A 22,528-nucleotide genomic window follows, 5' to 3' on the forward strand; every position below is an offset into this window, starting at 1 on the left:
CTGGGTCTGCCTCCTCCGGGGGCAGCCTTGCAGGTTCACCACCTGGTCCCGGAAGGGAGTGGTAGGAACCTAGGGCACATATCCAGGCCGGGGTCTCAGGATCACGTGAGAGTAAGCCGGCCCGAATTCCAGGCACGCTTCGTCAACCGAGAATAAATGCAGGTCCCCTACCCTCTTGATGGAGGCCAATGCAGTCAGAAGAGCTGTCTTCATAGACAGGAAGTTAAGCTCGACTGACTGCAAAGGCTCAAAGGGAGCACTCCGCAGGGCAGATAGAACCACTGCGAGGTCCCAAGAGGGTACGAGAGGAGGGCGAGGAGGATTCAGTCTCCTCGCTCCTCTCAGGAACCTGACGATCAGGTCGTGCTTCCCCACCGACTTACCTTCTATAAGATCATGCTGTGCGGCAATAGCGGCGACATAGACCTTGAGGGTGGAGGGAGACAGCCTTCGCTCCAACCCATCTTGAAGGAAGGAAAGCACGACGCTGATCGAACATCTTCGGGGGTCTACTCGGTGAGAAGAGCACCAGTTGACGAAGAGGTTCCACTTCAACGCGTAGACGTGTCTCGTGGACGACGCTCTAGCGGAAGTGATGGTAGCCACCACCGCTGGTGGTAGGGTACTCAAACCTGCCTCGTCCCGTCCAGGAGCCACACGTGGAGGCTCCAGAGATCGGGACGAGGGTGCCACAGGGTGCCCCGTCCCTGAGAAAGTAGGTCCTTCCTCAGAGGTATGGGCCAAGGAGGTGCTGTCGCGAGGAGAATGAGTTCGGAGAACCAGGTTCGGGTGGGCCAATACGGCGCAACCAGCAAGACCTGCTCCTCGTCCTCCCTGACCTTGCGCAGGGTCTGCGCAAGAAGGCTCACTGGGGGAAACGCATATTTGCGGCCCCGCGGCCAGCTGTGCGCCAGTGCATCCGTGCCGAGCGTGCCCTCGGTCAGGGAATAATACAGGGCGCAATGGGTCGAGTCGTGAGAGGCAAACAGATCTATCTGTGCGTCCCCGAACTGGTCCCAAATCAGTTGAACCGACTGGGGATGGAGTCGCCATTCTCCAGGGAGGGGCTGAAACCGTGAGAGCTCGTCTGCACAGTTCAGGGCTCCAGGAATATAAACGGCACGAAGCGACCTCAGATGCTTCTGACTCCATTAGAGGAGGTGGCGGGCGAGTTGCGACATACGGCGGAAGCGCAGACCACCTTGACGGTTGATGTACGCTACAGTCGCGGTATTGTCTGATCGGACTAGTACATGCTGGCCCCTGAGCACGGCTCGGAAGCGGCGCAGGGCGAGCTGTACAGCCAGCAACTCGAGGCAATTGACGTGCCATAGGCGGTGGGGTCCTGTCCAGGAGCCCGCGGCAGCACATCCATTGCACATGGCGCCCCAGCCCGTGGCAGAGGCATCTGTTGTTACAACAACATGCCGGGAAGCTCGTTCCAGGGGCACTCCGGCCCGTAGAAACTGAGGTTCGACCACGGGGTGAAGGTCTGACGGCAGGTCGGAGTACTAGTACTCGGAGAGTGCCGTGATGCCATGCCCACCTCGGGACTCGGTCGCGAAGCCAAAGCTGAAGCAGTCTCATATGAAGCAATCCGAGCGGCGTCGCCGCGGCTGCAGATGCCATATGCCCCAGGAGCCTCTGAAAAAGTTTCAGTGGAACCGCACTCTTGCCCTCAAACTGTCTCAGACAAGTCAGCAGTGACTGCGCGCGCTCGCTCGTAAACTGCGCGGTATTGGCGACCGAGTCGATGTCCATACCGAGAAAAGAGATCCTCTGCACGGGGCAAAGTTTTGTCTTCTCCCAGTTGACCCGAAGGCCCAGACGGGCTAAGTGCCGGAACACTAAGTCCCTGTGTTCGCAAACCTGGTCTCGAGAGTGAGCTAGGATCAGCCAGTCGTTGAGATAGTTTAGGATGCGAACCCTGTGTTCCCGAAGGGGAACAAGGGCTGCCTCGACGACCTTCGTGAAGACGCAAGGAGACAGGGCTAGCCCGAATGGGAGAGCCGCGTACTGATATGCCTGCCCCTCGAAGCAAACCGTAGGAACGGTCTGTGTCGAGGGAGAAAGGAGACATGAAAGTAGGCGTCCTTCAGGTCGATCGCTGCAAACCATCCTGGGGCCTCACACATTCGAAAATGCGTTTGGCCGTGAGCATCTTGAACGGCATCCTGTGAAGGGAGCGGTTCAGCACGCGCAGGTCCAGGATTGGCCGTAACCCACCGGTTTTCTTCGGGACAATGAAGTACGGGCTGAAGAAGCCGGACCTCATTTCGGCTGGAGGGACAGTCTCGATCGCACCCTTCGCCAGCAGGGTAGCAACCTCCACTCTCATGACAGGGGCATTGCCACCGACCATAGTGGAGCGGACTCCCCTGAAGCGGGGAGGAGACCGCGCAAACTGAATCGCGTAGCTGAGCCTGATCATTCATGCGACCCAGCGGGACAGGTTGGGAAGCTCTAGCCAGGCTCCCAAGAACTGTACCAGCGGGGTCACGCGAACCACAGACTTCCCGTCGGTGGGGCAGCGAGGCGGTATGACTGGCCCAGACGTGGACGGCATAGCGGCCCGGTGTGGGGGCACAGTCATAGACCGCGTCCTGACAGAGGAGACCAGGGAAGGACGAACGTTCCACGGGGGTCTGCTCTGCCAGGGGTCTGGCGACAGAGGAGGATGAGAGCGGCACGGTCCGGGGACGGCGCGCACTGTCATCCGGCTCTGGGACAGAGGAGGACGAGGGGTGCACGGCCCGGGGGCGGCGCACCGTGTCGTCCGAGAACTCTCTGTGCTCAGAGAGGGGAGAGTCAGTTCTTTCTGGGAATAAGGATTCTTCATCGGCCCTCCACCAGGGAAAGGAGTGGCCCTGCTACCAGCTCCTGGAAAGAACTGAGTCTCATCTCTGAGCAGCCCATCTCAAGAGTGCCGCTTAACCCGGCGTATAGCGGGGGGCGGGGCTGGAGAGGGCTGTGGCGTCCCCCTGCGGCTTCCAGAGCCAGCCCGGGTGAACGGGCGGTGTGGGAGCCACAGGAGGGCGCCTTCGGCGGTGGGCAGACTGAGGGATCTGCTCGGACGGCGGGCCGTCGGGGCAGAATAAGCCTCAGTCTGCTCGTGGGCGGTTGAGAACTGTTGGGCAAAGCCCTCAACCGCACCGCCGAAGAGGCCGACCTGGGATATGGGGGTGTCAAGAAGATGGGTCCGCCCGACATCCTGCACATCAGACAGGTTCAGCCACAGAATGGTGGACATCACCTGACCCAGGGAGCGTACGGCCACTTTCGTCGCTCGGAGAGCAAGGTCAGTGGCGGCGCGCAGCTCATTGAAGAGCCCTGGGTCAGTCCTGCCCTCGTGCATGTCCGTGAGCATCTGGGTCTGGTAGACCATCAGAATGGCCATGGCATGCAGTGAGGCGGCTGCCTGTCCTGTAGCGCTCCGTCGAGGGAAGGAAGGACGGAGGAGATCAACAAGGGATCACTGGAAGACATGGGGGTCTTCGAGGATTTCGAGATCTCCTGATGCACATCCGGGAAGAAAGGCATTGGAGTGGACGCCGACAGGAGTCAGCGGCCACACCCAAAACCAATCGACCAGCAGCGAGCGCTCGGACAAGGTGAAAGGTTCCACTCTAGTCCGATGCTCGCAGCGGCCCGGGAAAGCATGGCCGTCATCTCAGGATCTGACTCGACAAATGCCATATGCACACCCGAAAGTGGCAGCACTGTCGAATCTTCACTTCCTGAAGATTCTAGCCCGCCCTGTGATGCTGCGATGGACAACAGATCCGATTCTGGAGTGTCAAGGGAAACCCGCGGGGCATCCGAAAATAGACCCGGGGAATCCCCTGAACACTCGCGGGTTGCGTCACTGAAGAGGGGGGCGTGGTCCACGGACAAACAGTCGGCGGATTTGTTCCACACTCACACCCTCAGGTCACCCTGGCCACCAGCCGAAGTAGCACCTCACGTGGAGAGTGTTAGATCGGGGTGTGGATGAGGGGACTCTCTCTCTAACGAGATCATTGAGTCTCGACCGAAATGACGCGATGGTCATGTTCCCGCGGGGAGAACGTGAGTCATCCACAAACGCTGCTCTAGCATGATCAAGCCCAAGCACGCAGAGCAGAGAATGTGCCCGGAAATGAGTCGACCGCAACCAGAAATGCACGGGCGAGCCGTCTTTAAAAAGACGTGCCGCGTGCGAGCTCTTTTGTGAGAGGAGAAAAAAACTCTGCGATGTTGAAGCGAGCAGGGAGAAACACACTCATTGGCAGATCACTGCACAGATCAGCAGGCAATGTGAACTCGCTGCAGATCGCCGTCACACCAACACCGGAGAGAGTGGCTCGTCTCATAGAGTGAAGTCAGAAATGGCTGTGGAGTGAAGAGATGCTCTTGGCTCCGAAGCGAAAACATGCCTGAATTGCTGCCAGCGTCCTCCTTAAATACCCACGAGGTGAGGCGGAGTTACGCTATGCAAATTCCGCAGACCCATGGCATTTCTTTGCCATTGGCTCGTTTTGTAGTACTCGAAGTCGATAGGCTTCCTAAGCGAAACCCCCCCCATTCGTCGTCATCCGACGGAACTCGGAGTGACAACGAAAGGGAACATATATATTTTATTAATTGTTAAAAGGCAATTCTTTTTCTATAAAAGGTGTTGACCAGCAATCACTTTCTTCAATTTACTAGGTTCTTGAGTGGGCGACAGGGAAACCTGGGCTTACCCAAGGGCAGTCTCGAGGTATCACCTCTATGAAGAGTACTCTATTCAGTGCACAAACACCAGCACAGCACACACTCCACGACTCATGTCAGAGAAGACCACGACACACAGTGAGGACCCTACCACCTAATTGCTCTCTCGTCTGCCCCCGGGTGCCCAGGCCCTGCCAACAAACAAAAGAAAAAAGACATTAAAGAGCAGTGTTATGCAAAACAAAATAACAACAAAATGATGAAAATTGTTATACAATTCCAGGGCGGAACCAACTCCTTGGTCCCGACCTGATCGTCGCCAATCAAAAACCAAAAATAACAACAAATCACACAAATTCAGCAGTACAATTCAACCACAAATATATATATATGTGACCCGTTACAGAAACCAGGGACACAAGTCGGCAGCACAACTTGCGAGCAAAATGAGAAAGAAGAATTTTTTTGAGAAAAATCAAAAAATGATTTCCGCTTTTTTGCAGAATCTGTTAGTTGAGATCATGAAGAAGCCTCTCCATGTTTGAGATAACAGTATTGGTATATTTAAAAGCGTACATTTTGAGGTTGAAATCGGCTTGTTTTTCGGAGATTCTAGCATGCAGTAGGGGCGTGTCATTGTCTGTGTGCATTTCCATACTGAATAGCCGCCCGCGCCTTTGCCCCCCGCCCCCCAACAGCGTGGCTACTTAATATGCAGCGCTCTGCTCCTGCTCTATCTTATATCAAAATTCAATGAAGATGGACGCCGCAAAGATTGTCGCAGACGAGCTGAACCGTGGCAGTTACATCGAAAATGTTTTCGCCGCACTTTGTGGGCTCGGGAAACTGAACCGGAGGTATCGGGCGCGGCGCGCGCGCTCTCGGTGCTTGAATACGGCGGCTCGGCTCGCTGACAACGGTGGCTGGCTGTTTCATATGTGACATCCCGATTGCTTTGAATGGGGAACGTTTTGTGAACAGGGAACAGACTTAATGGACTGGCAACAACATGAACTGGCACAGAGAATCGAAATAGAGGATGCAGTTAAGACCTTTGCTGCAATGAAGGCCTGCTGTGCGCGTTTCTGAAACGTAAGTTAAGCTTCATTTGCTCTCTAGTCGTTATTTAAGATGCTGAACCTGCTGATGATATAATGTGCTTGCGGACATTTCATTTGTGTGTGTATATGCACATAAGAAAGTGATGTAAAGAGATTTGCAACAGTAATTTGAGGAAGTGAAATGTGATTATTTGGAAAATTCCTGTCATGACTGCTTAAAGAAAAATGCCAGCAGACATTTGCCTCCTGCATAAACTGTTGACATTTTGGGCACACGCGCGTTGCGCACTATTTGCGTTATATGTAGGCCTATGGCTTATTGGTCTTTGTGTGTTGTTGCTGGTTTTTCGTTATATGTATATGGCATTTTGGTCTTTGTGTGTTGTTGCTGGTTTTGCGTTATATGTATGGCATATTGGTCTTTGTGTGTTGTTGCTGGTATACGTTGCAAATAGAGGGGCAGCACAATTGTTTTTTGCCTAGAGCGGCAGAAGTGCATTCGCCGGTCCTGGGGGTGAGTTTCCATAAACATTAAAGTTTGTCGTTTTGTGTTCATTCTAAGAACACGTAGGCTACACGTTATCGCATGTTTAGTCTGTTTAGACCTTCCCAATACCTACCTATTGTTATTAGCTAGCTCAGGAAAGAAAAAAAGCTGTAAAGCACAGGGGGAAGCTTTACAGGGGGTATGGCTTATCTAAATGAGATGTAAATGAGCCCTATTGTCACTCCCCCCAGCAGAGAGAGGTGAGAACTGCACATCTTTAGAGGCTGTTATCTTAACTTTTAGTTATTTTAAGTGCCTACCTTCAAATGGCCACAACTTCTCTAAGTATTATCAGATTTCCATGTGTTACACATTGTTGGAAAGCTTGGAGACTACACTTTCAGAATCTATGAATAACTCAAAATGCCCCAGAACCGACTTGTGTCCCTAGTTTCCGTAACTGGTCACATATATATATACACTCACCGGCCACTTTATTAGGTACCCCATGCTAGTAACGGGTTGGACCCCCTTTTGCCTTCAGAACTGCCTCAATTCTTCGTGGCATAGATTCAACAAGGTGCTGGAAGCATTCCTCAGGGAGTTTGGTCCATATTGACATGATGGCATCACACAGTTGCCGCAGATTTGTCGGCTGCACATCCATGATGCGAATCTCCCGTTCCACCACATCCCAAAGATGCTCTATTGGGTTGAGATCTGGTGACTGTGGAGGCCATTTTAGTACAGTGAACTCATTGTCATGTTCAAGAAACCAATTTGAAATGATTAGAGCTTTGTGACATGGTGGAAGTAGCCATCAGAGGATGGGTACATGGTGGCCATAAAGGGATGGACATGGTCAGAAACAATGCTCAGGTAGGCCGTGGCATTTAAACGATGCCCAATTGGCACTAAGGGGCCTAAAGTGTGCCAGGAAAACATCCCCCACACCATTACCACCAGCCTGCACAGTGGTAACAAGGCATGATGGTTCCATGTTCTCATTCTGTTTACGCCAAATTCTGACTCTAACATCTGAATGTCTCAACAGAAATCGAGACTCATCAGACCAGGCAACATTTTTCCAGTCTTCAACTGTTCAATTTTGGTGAGCTCTTGCAAATTGTAGCCTCTTTTTCCTATTTGTAGTGGAGATGAGTGGTACCCGGTGGAGTCTTCTGCTGTTGTAGCCCATCCGCCTCAAGGTTGTGCGTGTTGTGGCTTCACAAATGCTTTGCTGCATACCTCGGTTGTAACAAGTGGTTATTTCAGTCACTGTTGCCCTTCTATCAGCTCGAACCAGTCTGGCCATTCTCCTCTGACCTCTGGCATCAACAAGGCATTTCCGCCCACAGAACTGCCGCTCACTGGATGTTTTTTCTTTTTCGGACCATTCTCTGTAAACCCTAGAGATGGTTGTGCGTGAAAATCCCAGTAGATTAGCAGTTTCTGAAATACTCAGACCAGCCCTTCTGGCACCAACAATCATGCCACGTTCAAAGTCACTCAAATCAACTTTCTTCCCCATACTGATGCTCGGTTTGAACTGCAGGAGATTGTCTTGACCATGTCTACATGCCTAAATGCACTGAGTTGCCGCCATGTGATTGGCTGCTTAGAAATTAAGTGTTAACGAGCAGTTGGACAGGTGTACCTAATAAAGTGGCCGGTGAGTGTATATATATATATATATATATATATTCACTAGTACAATAATTTAGTTCAAAACAAAACACGACTTCAAAAATACTCAGTCTCGAATAGTTAAGGAAATAAGCCAGAAAAAGGAAACAACACAATGTAGCGACTGACCGAATCCTGTTTTCCTTTCACTACTGAACAAATATGAACACATATATGTTTAATTCACAAAACCTTGAATCATGTGATATGGTGCCCCAATGTCTGCCAGCAGGTCATTGATTAACTTCATTTATGACGCATTGCGTAATCAAGAAACAGGTCCCCGTTGTTCTCAAATTCTTACACTGCTTGCAATTTGTGTTCAGTCACAAAGAATAAGAACTGATCCATTCAGGGTCTCAAGCTAGTTTCCCCCCCTCATCAATTATTGTCTGATAAGTGGATTTAAACACAAAACTACCCTTTGTCTTGAAGACAACCATTTGCAAACTAAACCCTCACGTGGTACACACCACGGATGGACAGATGCACACCACACATACCCGCACACAGACGTCCTTTGTGGGTAACTTAGGATAGAAATGTCCTTAATGTATATAACACAGAATTGTATCTGACCTTCCTGTATGCATGCATATCTAATTAGTTTTGTCTTATTCTATAGATGTAATTTGAGACTGTTCTGTAACTTCGAATCTTAAGTATACTTAAGATTCGAGTATATACTTAAGTATACTTAAGTATATACTATAAGTAAGAAAGATTCCCTAACAGGATCACCTTCTGTAACTCTCCCTCTTGCTAGGTCATAAACTTTATGACCCCCAAAAGGAATTCCAAGGGAGTCACAGCTCCCACTTGAATTCTGATAAAGAAAGAGGAATAGACTCTGCAATCTTACATTTTCTATAAGTATAACCACTTAAGAAATGTATAAAAATGAATTTGATCTTTCCTAGGTCATGGTAGCCGGTATTATGGCTTTATAGTCGTGTGAGTGAACATTAAATGTGTGTAATTCTGCAAATGAATGTAACTTTATGTTTCTTCCACTCTTTCCGGCCATTCTTGGTACCTGTTTGACCGTCTTGTTTTGACTAAACAAGTCATACATAGGATATTACAGTAAAATGTATTGTTCTGTGTGTACAATCTTTCTGGGTAGAAATGACAAAATTTCATACCATCATAAATTATCCTGACAAGACAAAGAAGAACTTTTCTCGCTCGAGATACTCTAAGATAATTGGTTCACGTACGCGAAGCACGTACCCCTCCTCTCCATAAGAGACTGACACAGAAGTTTCTTCCTGAGCACTAGAGAGCTTTTTCCCTGTGAGAGGTTTCCGGTTCCATGGCTCCTTAGGGAGCTTTACGCCGTGTTTCTCCTTTTTCTTTAATCTTTCTTTATTTTCGTCTTCGGACTTTCCTACGTTCAGTTTCAGTGAAATGAACGTAATCGGCAACTTCAACTTTAAAGAGACTCTTTGAACCAACCAGCAACTGCACCTCAAAGGACATTCAAACTAACGCGCTCCCTCGCTCTGAAAGACCACGTGAACGCGTGACACGAGGACAGAGACACACACACACGCTTTCGTTCTCAGCCACGAGAAAGAATCATGCAAGTATCGTAATTCCTATCGATCTAAATGCTTTAAGATCTGTTTGCCCCATTCAGGGGATTTGATCTTTGTGCCTCTCAAGGTTGTGTTTGGGACTTTTGCCACAAGAAGATCTCTCCAGATCTTCTTACTCTCAATCTCTCTCTCCCTCAATCTCTCTCTCTCTCTCTCTCTCTCTCTCTCTCTCTCTCTCTCTCTCTCTCTCTCTCTCTCTCTCTCTCTCTCTCTCTCTCTCTCTCTCTCTCTCTCTCTCTCTCTCTCTCTCTTCCCCACTCTCTCTCTCTCTCTCCCTCATTTTTATCTTCCTCTCTCATCCAATTTTAATTCGTGTTTGTAATGTTTTTCGTTTGTTTGTTTCGGGTGTATACTGTACATATATATTCTGTGTGAATTGTAGTTCGATGTATTATTAGTCCAATTATTAAAGCCATTATATTCTTGATTGTTTCTGTCTAAAAGGCTCATATTTACAAGTCAATGAAATGATTGATCTATAGCTACAAAGCTTTACAATTTGTTACTATTTCAGTAACCTAAATTTTATAAACACAGGAAAATTAATGTTCACGGCCAGAAAATTGATATTTCTCGGAGTTTATAAAAAGGGATAACTTTGTTGAGAAGTTGATAAATTAATCTTACGGTCGTTTGCTGGACAAACCGATTGTTTGATAACTAAATTAATTCCCTTAAAGTTATCTCATATAATCGATCTGTGATGAGACCATTGATATATGAATGAGGAATTATAATTCGTTGTGATTGATCATTCATATATATCAATCGATCTATTTTCAATTTCGATAAGTTAACTGTAATATGCAACATATTAATCATATTCATGATTAATTATTAAAATTCCCTATATATAATTTGAGCTAATTAATGCAAAACTCAATGTTGCTACAACAAACTCAAAACATATCACAGACACAGAGTCATCCCTTGCTGGAGACCGTTCACTTGAAATGGTTCACTTGAATGGCTCACTTAGAACGATTCACTTGAAATGGTTCACTTGAATGGCTCACTTAGGACGGTTCACTTGAAATGGTTCACTTGAACGGTTCACTCGAGACGACTCACTCGTAACGAAACAGCACACACAAAACAGAACCCAAACAGAACAGCAGTTGATGAGGCACAGCGCGAACAAAGTCGTATGGCGAAACACAGGGCAGATAATACTCATTCAGAAGGTCGGTATCGTCCTTATCGCATGCCTAAAAAATAAAACAGAGAGGTGTTACACTGAGAGTTCTTCTCCCTTGGCTTACGCTCAAACAGTATACTCACAACCAAGTACGCTGTCCCAGAATCACCATCCCCAGAATATGCGATAGATGGAGGCGAATGTCTCCGACAAGCTCGTTGGCATGAAGCACCGATAAATCGTACACTAAGCATACAGATCAGTCAGATTACTCGCCTCGTCAAAGCAAACCATAAAACTTCATCTATAAACCACCCCGCACACGAATACTTCTCTTACCTGTCTCAAATGTCCACATTCAACTCTCCAAACAAGCCCATAGACCCGCCAACAACACCAGTGGATAAACAGCTTCGGCAAATTTTACAAGCAACACGTTACGCTGAACCCAGCAGAAAGCAGCAGGGCGCATAGATGACGTCACGACCTTGGATAATGACGCATGCCAAGAAATTGGTAGCTCGCGCTCTTATACGCACCGGAACCCTGGCCATTGGCCAAACACTAAATGATGACGTAAGAGGTAGGAGGGGTAATAATCAGAGATGCTTACAAGTCTCTGAACTAGAGTCCAAGTCAAGTCTCAAGTCTCTGAACTAGAGTCCAAGTCAAGTCTCAAGTCTTTGAGCTAGAGTCCAAGTCAAGTCTCAAGTCTCTGAACTAGAGTCCAAGTCAAGTCTCTTGTGGTTATAATAAGTGTTGCATCACGTACAGCGACCCATCCAGGCTGCTTAGAACACTTCATAGCTATATATAAGGAATTCAAAGCATGTAATGTTATTATGACTCCTTTATCTATTGGCATACAGTATCAGCTTTGATTTAGGTATATAATCAGTGTAAACAGGCTATTTCAACATGACAAAAACACCAAGAATGCTTTACTTTTAAGTTAATATCTGCATCTGTAAAAATTGAGGTTCTGAGGAAAAAGGACTCTCATGTCTGTTGCTGAATTATAATGAAAGGCCTTGGCTCCTATTGTGCTGGCTCTGTGGAGCTGGAGCCATAATACCAAATATAGAAAATGTTATAGCCTACCTCAAAGCACTAAAATTGACATAGTGCAAAACATCACAGTGTAGCTAAATGCAAAACACTATTGGAACCAAATGATGTGAAATACATGGTTCCTCATACGTTCATATATTTGTGGCGGCCCGCCACAATATAAACACTGGCTGACCGCCACACATTGATTTTCGATTTTTTATTTTATTTTTACTAAGCCTATTTAAAATCGTATTTGATTGCAGAGCGCCGTAGCGCATTCGCGCCGCACTACCTCTCGCACGTCCTCTCTCTCTCTCTCTCTCTCTCTCTCTCTCTCTCTCTCTCTCTCTCTCTCTCTCGTTCACCCATACCTCTCGCGCTCTCTCTCCCTCATGGAACACCATGAGATGCACGCGCGCAGATACCGCATATTTTGCATTGAGCGCTTCTTTTATTTGGCCCGTCTTGTTTGAAGTTTTTAAACCCAAAGCTTACGATGAATGGCACAGCAGCGGCCGGTGCAGTCGACATGTTTGTTTGTTGTCCTCTCATGTGTGGCCACGCGCACGTAGTACGTGTTATGTAGGCAGGTTTTAGGTAACGGGTCGGAGGGAGGGGAATAACAGAGAGCTCATCAGACGTTTCCTAAAAATAAATATTGTTCACGAGTCCCGCAGCTCGAGTCCGAGTCGAGTCTGAAGTCTTTCGAGGACGAGTCTCAAGTCGAGTCTGAAGTCACTGTGTGTGCGACTTAAGTCGCACTCGAGTCCGAGTCTCAAACTCGAGTCCCCATCTCTGGTAATAACCCTTCCTGCTACACCAGCTTGAATATTCTTGGAGACGAGTTAATAATATTGAGAAGAGGCTCTTCCACTACAGGTAACACTTCTTTCAGTAGTTTAGTGGGTATTGGATCTAATAAACATGTTGTTGGTTTAGATGCAATGATAAGTTTATTTAGCTCTTCCTGTCCTGTAGTTGTAAAGCGGTGTAGTTGTTCTTAAGGGGCGATAATTGAGGCTGAATCATAAGACACCATAAAAGATTGTACATTTACAATTGTGTTTCTGATGCTTTCTATTTTCTCAGTGAAGAAATTCATAAAATCATTACTACTACACTGTAACGGAATATTTTGCTCAGGTGATGTCTGTTTATTTGTTAGTCTAGCCACGGTGTTAAATTGCGGAGATGCTCAGCCCTGGCTGCTTTTAGAGCCTTTTTATAACGTGACATACTGTCTTTCCACGTGATTCTAAGACCTCTAAATTAGTTTGTTTCCATTTCTTCCTTGTCGGTACGTGGGAAGTGGTCCAGACACGATGATCGTTGCTTCAGGCGATGTGCTGCGTACCGTCTCGATCAGGCTCCTGTCGTCCTTCTTCAGAACCTCCGTCTGCCACAGCCTGATGTCGTTCACTCCCGCGTGCAGCACAACAGCTCCGAAGCGCTCGTCACCGTTCAGGATCTCGGGAACCTGTGCAGCGACATCTAGAACACGAGCACCAGGAAAGCAGTGAGTGCGCACCTTACCTTTACCTGAGGTAGCGCGGACATGACGGACGATGGAACTGCCGATGATCACGGCATCATCGCGTTCCGACTCGCGAAGAGGGGAGAAACGGTTCCGGGTGGAGATCTCGAAGACCGGAAGGGGCGGAGAGGTTCTTGCTCTGGACCTGGCTCGTGTCTTCCGCTGTGGGATCATCCAGGGTCCATGATGTTGTGTCGGTGCCGGAGTGAATGAAGCCAGGGATGATCGCGTCCTGGGTGCTCGGGTCCTGTGCAGAGAAACACACGGAGTAGACGAGGTCGGAGTCAAAAATTTACTAACCACTGACTTGTGAGCATCGGCGCGTGATGTTTCAAGCGCTGATCACCGATCTCGCAGCTCGGCTTGCCTCTCTAGCAGATCACGGATCTGCTTCTCCACGGACTCCAGCTCTAACTGCACTGAATGCAGCTCAAATGTGTCCTCCACTGCACTCAGAGGTAACGTTAGTGTCAAGTGTCGTCTAACTGTGAGGTGTCCACACTTGAAAAGGACCAGACTTCGGACTTCACTCAAACAAGATTTATTTTCCTCAGTTGAACAGGTACAGAATCAGATGTAGTAGCAGTAGTAACAGTAGGTGAAAAACCTTTAAATACAATACAAAAAGCATTTTGAATACTTGGTAATTCTCAATACAGGAAAGATTAAATGCATTCTACAGGAACCATATATAAAGCATTTTCTATTTAATTACTGTCACCTCATTAGATGTTAATCTACCATCTATACACAAATGACTTTTCCACTATATCACTTTCTCTCTAGATTAATTTCTATTCTTTTTAATCATCAACTTCAGCATTTAGACTTAGTTTAATATCTCTTTAAGTCATGAAACAAATTACTTTAAAACTTTTACCTACAACATTAACACTTTTATCTGCAACATTAACACACATTTAGCACATTGAATATCAAACAGACAAAAGGATTCAACACGAGAGAGTTCATGTGAAACAAGAGTGTTTGTAAAACTAGTCCATGTGAGCGTACCGATAGCCCGTCATGATCAAAAGTCCCAGTTCCTGACAGTGAATTCTTGTGTTTCTGCCGTCCTCATAGTTCGTCGCATACCAGGAAAATGACTGATGCGCGTATTTAGAGTTAACTGATTGAACTGGGCGCGAGCTTCTAATTTCCTCAATTTCAATCACCTGTCGAGCATGCACCAGAGCGCGCAGAGTCACGTGCGGGTTGTCGTGTAGAGCGCGCGCTGGATTATCCGCGGTCATGTGCATGCGCGGCGCACAAGGTAGACGGCACACAGAAGGAAACAATGGGTACACGGAAGACAGCCACACCTCCACTGGGATAGCGCGACACCTCCCACTCGATCTTTACGTGGCGATGCCCGGAAAGATCGCACTCTCAAGTGGCTGGTCTCCAACTTGACTTTCCACGGGTACGAGGACCACAAGGCGCCGGACGTCCCGATGCAGTATGGTACTCGATTCAGGATCTCTGGCACCAGGATTTGGATTTCTTACCAAAATGCTGGAGTTTGGAGAGACCCTCACATGAACATCTCGAATGACACCTCTGAAATCAGGATTCACACCGATGACTTTTGCAAGCCTGAACTGCCCTCTCAGTGCGTTTTGGTCACAGAGCCAAACTATGTCTCCAACGGCAACGTTCCTTTCAGCGGTATGCCACTTACTGCGAATGAATAGGTTCGGACCAGCAAGTTGGCTCCAGGACTTCCAGAAGTTGTTGACTATAGTTTGTACTTCTTTGAGTCTCTCGAATGGATAAATGGTGTAATCGACAGTTTTGAAGTCTCCACTTTGTGTGGCTCGACCAAGCAACAAGTTGTTTGGCGTGATGTACTGGATGCGCTCTTCTCGGCTCTGAACTCTGGCATCGATGGGTCTCTCATTGGCAAGATTGGCAGCTAGCTGAAGTACAGTCAGGAACTCACTAAAGGTAAGGCCTTCCACATTTCCAAGATTTTGGAGGGCTCTCTTAATGACTCTTACAGCAGCTTCGGCGGCCCCGTTTCGGTGAGGTGAATTGGCCGGAAGGATTTTCCACATCCAGGTTGTCTTATTTTTGGCAGCATACTCTTCAAGCGACTCTTTGTTCTGCTGATTCAGGTAGGTGTACATCTCTTTTAGAACAGGCTTTGCTCCGACGAAGTTCGTACCAGGATCAGACCAAATTTTCCGGGGATGACCTCGGACAGCGGCAAACCTCTGGTAGGTAAGCAGAAAGCTCTCTGTTGATAGTGTGTTTGCTAGCTCGACATGAATGGCTTGACTGGACATACAGGAAAATACGACGCCCCATACTTTCATGGTCACTCTCTTTTTGACATCATCCTTCACATGATAAGGTCCAAACAGGTCAACGGACGTGAACTCGAATGGTGCAGCAGGACTTGACCTCTCTTCAAGTAAGTTTCCCATTATTTGCTTGCATTTTCTTGCTTTTGCTTTCCTGCAGACAAAACACCTGTCAACGACTTTCTGGGCAATAATTCTTCCTCTGATGACCCACGCCTTCATCCTCATACGCAGCAGGGTTCCAGCCACTTCGTCATGTCCCTCGCTGTGTGCTTCTCTGGCGAGCAAGGTGGATAACCAGGCTTGGAATGGTAGAAGAGGAACAGCTTTGCGGTCTTCTTTGAAGGACTGGACTCTGCCACCACAAACTAGAAGTCCACTTATCTGATCCCTGTAGACGACTAGTCGGTCTGTTGTGGTGCTTGGGAAGTTGACACCCTCTTGTGCTGCTAGGCAAAGGTCTCGGAACAGATCTCGTCTCTCGCTGACTGTAAGGACACCCGAGGATGGTACTGCCTCCCACTTTTCTTGATCTCTGATTTTGGCACTTAGGAACTTTTTAGCTGCTCTCCAGATCCACACCACGGTCCCGACCAGCCTTCTCAGGTTGCTGAAACGCCTCTTATCGACAAGCTGTCGAACTGCTGCCCCTGCTGGTGGTCTTCTGGGGTCTACCTGGGCTGGATCATGTGCTGGATCATGTGCAGTTTTCAGGCGACTTCTGGTAAGTGCTGCTACAAATGTCTTTTTCTGAAACTGTGTGACTTTGTCTCGAGCTTGGGCTGCGACGTCTCCAGCAGATTTTTTTGGCCATTCATCGTCAGGACGTTGGAGGAACTTTGGACCCGACTGCCACTCGGAGTCCTCAATTAGGGCATCTGAGCTGGCCCCTCTGGTAATGACGTCTGCAATGTTTACTAACCCTGGAATCCACCACCAGTTTTGGACGTCTGTGCTGCTCTGGATCTCACCAACACGGTTTGCGAAGAAGGTCTGGTAGCCGTAACTCTCACGCTGTATTGCGCTCAGGACTGTCTGACTGTCGACAAGATGGTACCATTTCTTGACCTGGAGTCGGCAGTGTTTCTGGAAGTATGTCTTTAGGCGGGCTGCGAAGACGGCTCCTTACATCTCAGCTTTCAAAGGATCGCCTCTCTGGTCGAGAGGGGTCAGCTTGGCTTTGGACTCGACCAGTCTTACGACGACACCATGGCTGCAGCTCCAGCGAAGATACATCACCGCACTGTATGCATGTTCGCTGCCATCAGAGAACGTGATGGCACTGGGCTCTGCGCAGAGATCTGGTGGAGTCAGCGATCTGGCGAATCGAATTTGGCTCAGGTCAGCATATTCCTCTAATAACTTTATAGCGTCTTCTCGGAGACCTTCAGACAAGGCAGCATCCCACGTGTCTTCTAAGCAGTACTTTACTTTAGCTTCTTGAAAAGCTCTCCTGACCAGAATGGCACCCTTTTGCTTGACAGGAGTCACAAGGCCGAGTGGGTCGTACAGGCCAGAGACTTGGCTTAGCAACTCTCTTCTGGTGAGTGGATCAGGAGTTTGATTTCTGACTTCTTCTCTGAGCAGGTCTTGACCAAGGCGCATCTTTCTCTTTTTCTTTAAAAAGTTTACTGCAACCATGACATGGAGCTTATCATCGTCGATGGTATAACCAAGGCCAAGGGCTTTGTTATCGTCTTCCGTCAGCTGGTTTGGCAGGATCATAGTCTTTGGCTCTGTTCTGGGCATCTCACTCTTGGATTCTTTCATTCCACTTCGATAGGAGTAGACCCAGGGCTTCATATAGAATCCTCCAGCTTTCAGGATGTGCTCGATGTTAGCTGTGAGCCATTTCAGATGGTCAAGGTCGTTGCACGAAGTCAGGATGTCATCAACGTAAGCATCTTCTTCCAGCACGCGTCTCTCTTCTCTAAAGTGACTGAATGAAGGCAAATTTGCAGTCTCTCGCATAGCAACTTGGGCTATGCAACCAGCAGGTTTGTCTCCAATGTTGACTCTTGTTATGGCATAATCTTCTATTTCGGCATCTTTACTATCACGCCACAAGAATCTGTGCAGGTGAACCTCTCGATCTTCCAGCCAGACGGAGTTGTACATCTTACGGATATCACCAAGGGCAGCATAGACACCAGTTCGGAACCTCAGCAGGACAGCTCTGATCGGGTTCAGGACGTCAGGACCTTTGATGAGGATGTCGTTCAGACTGAGGTCTCTGTATTTTTGGCTGCTGTTCCACACTAGTCTGACTGGAGTGGAGACTGAGTGTGGATTTGGCGCGATGAGATGGCTTATGTACCACACTGGCCCAGTCCAACTCTGCAGGACGTCTTTGGACAGCTTTATTGCAGCTCTGCGGTTCACCATCTCATGGACTTGTGCAGTGTAGGCCGTCTTCCACTTAGGTTCTTTTGACAGCTGCTTCTCAGTTCTGAGGAATGTTGCTTCTACTGCTCTCTTGTGATTTGGCAGGGTCGCTGGATCTTCTGCCCACAGATACTTGGCGTGCCAGTGTGGTTCGATGCTGTGATCATCTCCAGTTGTGTACGTCAGGCCATTTCTCACGATCTCCATCTCCCTTTCTTCTGCAAGGGTCATTTCTTTACCCCCCTGGCTGGCAGTTCCCGCAGCGACACCCTCCACATCTCGGCTGACGGGCAGTTCCAATGCTTTCCCATCTCCACCACTTCAGAAAGTCTCTGCTACTGGTGGCTGTACTAAAGTGGGTTTCGGGGTGGTCAGGATACTGGCAGGAAGCGGAGTCTGTCCTGAACTCTTGATACTTGACTACTGCAGTTCTCATAGATCTTGCGAAATGAGTCTTGGACGTGTGGGCCATCAGAGTGACTTCCTCGAAGAGATCTGGATGTGTGCCCCCGACTGTCTTGCCGAGTGGACCGTCCCAGAGCACCAGGTCACCGATGGAGCGGATTTTTTGGGGCACCAGCTGGCCTTCTTTGTGGCTGATCAAAAGCTGGATTTCTTTGGGTCTGATGAGATCTTTGAGGAGAACATCAGGGAAGATCTTCTGCAGCTTGTTAGGTGGAACATGTCTGTGCACTTCTGCAATTCTGTCAAGTCCGTAGCAGATCAGTTGGTGAGACTTGAGGGTCCCTCTTAAAGTGCTGATGCGGATCTTGAGGAGCTAGCGCTTGGTTGCGACAGACACCTTCATCCCTCCGACGCCATGGACGACCAGTGTGACATCTTCACTGCGGAGGTTCAGTTATCTTGCAGCCTTATGAGTTATATCATTTGTGTCAGATGCCAGGTCAATAAGTGTCCCGATTCTTTGCCCGTCATTGGCGGTGACGTCAAGAAGCATTAAGATCCCGGGGTATTCGTGCAGACCAGTTTCCACCAGAAGGCCTCTCTCTGCTGCAGTGGAGTTGTATGCTCGGGATGCGATGTTACAGAAGGCATCGCGACCTTGCTGCGCTAGCTCAGGTGGAAGTTTGGAGAGGAATTCTTCCTGGGCCTCGGTGTATCTTCTCCCCTCACCTCTCACTGGACCAAGCTTGGGTCTTTGGGATAGGTCTCTGGGCAAGGGACAGAGAAGGTAGTGATGTTGGTCTCTGCACTCTGGATTCCCGCACAGGTAAGAAGTTTTTCTGCAGGGTTCGTCATGGACTTCGAGGCACCTCTTGCAGGCTCCGAGATGTTGCACTGCGTCCCTCTTCTCGTGAAGCTTCGTGGTGGTTCTAAACCTTCTGCAGATGTAGAGTTTTCTCTTGTGCTTTGGGTCTCCACAGATGATGCAACCTGCTAATTCACTGCTGGATTTGGTTGTCTTCGTTCGGGCGCACTTTGTTTGAAACCTGGTCTTCTCCTTGGCGGAGTCGATGTCTCTCAACTGCTCTAACTACTCGTAGATGGACTCTTGGGATTGGAGGTATGCAAGTAGCTTGTCAAAGCGGTTCTGGTGGTCCACAGTGTTGTTCAGGTCAGCAGCGTGGGTAAGCCAGTCTTTCTTCAGGGACTCTGGCAATTTACTTTCGATAGATTTGATCACTAGTGGGTTTTTTATGGCATCTGCATTATTCAATTCATTTAAATCAAAGAGGGCTTTCCCAACTGCTTGGATGAGCTCTACGATTCTTCTCGGCTGGTTACCACGAACAGGTGGGATAGCTTGTAGCTCTTCAACAACCTCGATGGCGATGGTGGCTTGGTTTCCATAGCGGTTCTCCAGGACTCTGAAGATCTCGTCTGCTGAGGTGTAAATAGACAGCCGTAGATCTTTGGCTACTCTTTCGTCGAGGCTATCAAGTAGTTGGAATTTCTTTACCTCCATGGATCTAGTTGGTTCGCCTTGCTTCTGCAGAGCCTCCCATTCTCTTCTCCATCGATAGTACTCACGCTGGCTGCCAGTAAACTTTGGTAAAGCTGTGGCTTTGAGCTTTATGGCTGTGCCAGAGGCTGTGCTGTGGGCTGCGACAGATACTCTGTTAGTGTCCTCTTTAATTCTCGCTGCACTGATCAGGGTAGCCTTCCCCAACACCAGCTTGGGAAGGAAGATTTCGAGCTTCGTTAGGCGACAAGTGAAGTCTTGCTTCTCGGCTAGTGGAGCCCAATGGTTCCAGGTCTGGTGCGCTTCTTTAACTTTATGCACCAGCCTCTCTAAATGGTGGAGCATAAAGTCATATGCCTCCAGGGGTGTGTCAGGCTGAATGGAAGAGACATTCTTACACTCTGCCTCTGCAGTTTCTAGAGCGATGCTCAATTCCCTCTCACCAAATGAGGCCCATAGTGTCTCTTGGATTAGATGCTTTACCTCTTTTAACTTCTGCTCACACTCTCTCTCCGTCTTCTCGAGGTCAGCTCTCTGCTGGTCGCTTAAAGGGTCACTTCACCCATTTCAACATTAATCTTTATTGAAAGTGGGTCATATATGTAGTCGAAATGTAAAAGAAATTTTGAATTTGATGCCCTCTTGACCGAGAAAAGACAGAAAATAACTTTAGTGCGCATTTGTATGCAAGACAACAACTCCCACAATGCACCACATTGCACAGCTCCGCAAGCCACTCCCACTAATCCAGAACAGCGCAAACATCAGAGAAATCACTTTTCCGTCTACAAGGCTAACGTTAGCTGCCACCAGAGTTAGAAATTCATTTCACACAAAATTTCTAGTTAGTTGGCTGTGGCGAGCAGGACGAGGGCGAGGGATGTGATAGGACAGCGCGAGGCCGGTGGCGCGAGTGATAATGAACGACAGCTGTGAGACGCACCGGTCTCTCTCGCGTCTCTCACCGAGGAGCGGACGCATAAAACGAGGAGCGACGACAGGGCAGATCGAGAGAGGAACAGGCCTGATTTTATGTTGTGTTTTGTTTCTGTTGTGTGTGGCCAGCAGTGAGGGGTTGCTCGCTTATATTTTTGTTTTGTATTTGTTTATTTTACTATTAAAATGTTTAAATGTTTGCCGGTTCCCGCCTCATTCTTCCCACAACAACGAACCCCGTTACATTGGCAAACTCATTAGTGAATTACTCCTCGTTTGTATTTCTTTCTATATGGTGAATTATTGCATGATGATGATAAAGTTACCTGGATGTTCAGTCAGAACATATGCGGTGCGAAACTTGGATGGATCACAACACAAACGTCCGTGTGCTCGTCTGATTCAGAGGTTTCGTCCAGGTGATATTGCGATCGTTGAAATTCTCTGCAGCAGACGGACTCTATCTGTGTCCGTAGCGCACAGCGAGAGCCGAGAGCACGACATGTAGGCACCAGCAGTCCGCCCAGCTCGAGCCAGTCCGGGCTTCTCGTCTGCGCCGGGCTGGTCTCCTGCGGCGGCCGCTGCCGCAGCCAACGCCGCCGCCTCTTGTTCCTCCATCAGCCTCAGCTGCTCTTCGCTATATTGTGGCTCGTATAAATAGCCACGAACATCAGTTTCGAGCAAAAGATTTTCAAAATCCTCGTCTTCCATATCGTGTGTCGTAAATTCAGGCATTATGGTAAATCTAACTCCTTGAGCGCTTGTTAGCTTAGCTTGCTGTCTTCCAAGCAAGATGGCGGATTAATAGTTTAGTTTCTTCAGGTTTAGTCCCACCCACTGATCTGTAAAAGGCCGGTGGGGTGAGTGGGTCCCACGCCCTTGAATAATAATGAGCTAAAGGCTGTAGTTTTCTTAATATGCAATGAAATTTATCTTCCGTCCTATCGTGACGCAAAATGACGATATTTACGTCACGATAGGACGGAAGTAAAACACTTAAATCCTTTTTTCTCCCATCTCAGAAAAAAAACAAGCAAAATTCCACCATCATTATAATATATGACTGGGTTTCTAACAATACAAACCTTAATGCAAATGGGTGAAGTGACCCTTTAACTCAGTTGCGCCCTCTGCATCAGTCTTCTTGCACTGTGCAATGTAAGCAGCCTCAATCTCCTCATTTACATCTATCACTTTGGAGCCCTCTGCTGTGAGTCTTTTGAAGTTACCTTGTAGCTCCTCTACAGACATCTCCATGTGGGTCCTCATTATATGGTTGGTAAGTCGGGAAAAAAGTCCCTTTACCGTGGTTCGCTCCATTTTCAACTCTTCGAGTGACTTGGACTCGGTCATGTTGCTTTCTTGGCTGTTGGATGGACAGATGGACAGCAGATAGTCAGTTTCCTCCAGGCCCCCAGATGGAATCTGCTTCCTCTTTGTGGCGAGCTTTTGTGGAGTCTTCACTGGCCAAGGCGGTTTTTCACTGTCAAGTGTCGTCTAACTGTGAGGTGTCCACACTTGAAAAGGACCAGACTTCGGACTTCACTCAAACAAGATTTATTTTCCTCAGTTGAACAGGTACAGAATCAGATGTAGTAGCAGTAGTAACAGTAGGTGAAAAACCTTTAAATACAATACAAAAAGCATTTTGAATACTTGGTAATTCTCAATACAGGAAAGATTAAATGCATTCTACAGGAACCATATATAAAGCATTTTCTA

General features: G+C 48.1%; 1 long non-coding RNA gene across 1 annotated transcript; it reads right to left on the bottom strand.

The window, feature by feature from the left end:
- Window positions 1-4,681: 4,681 nt before the first annotated feature.
- On the bottom strand, window positions 4,682-11,093 carry LOC130088556 (uncharacterized). Its single transcript, XR_008807480.1, has 3 exons — window positions 11,008-11,093; window positions 10,479-10,914; window positions 4,682-4,886 (listed from the first exon to the last, which is right to left on the bottom strand). It is a non-coding gene; the product is annotated as an uncharacterized LOC130088556 (long non-coding RNA).
- Window positions 11,094-22,528: the final 11,435 nt, after the last annotated feature.

This window comes from Rhinichthys klamathensis, unplaced genomic scaffold (assembly GCF_029890125.1).
Source record: "Rhinichthys klamathensis goyatoka isolate OS25496 unplaced genomic scaffold, OSU_Roscu_1.1 h1tg000121l_1, whole genome shotgun sequence".
Classification (NCBI taxonomy): Eukaryota; Metazoa; Chordata; class Actinopteri; order Cypriniformes; family Leuciscidae; genus Rhinichthys; species Rhinichthys klamathensis.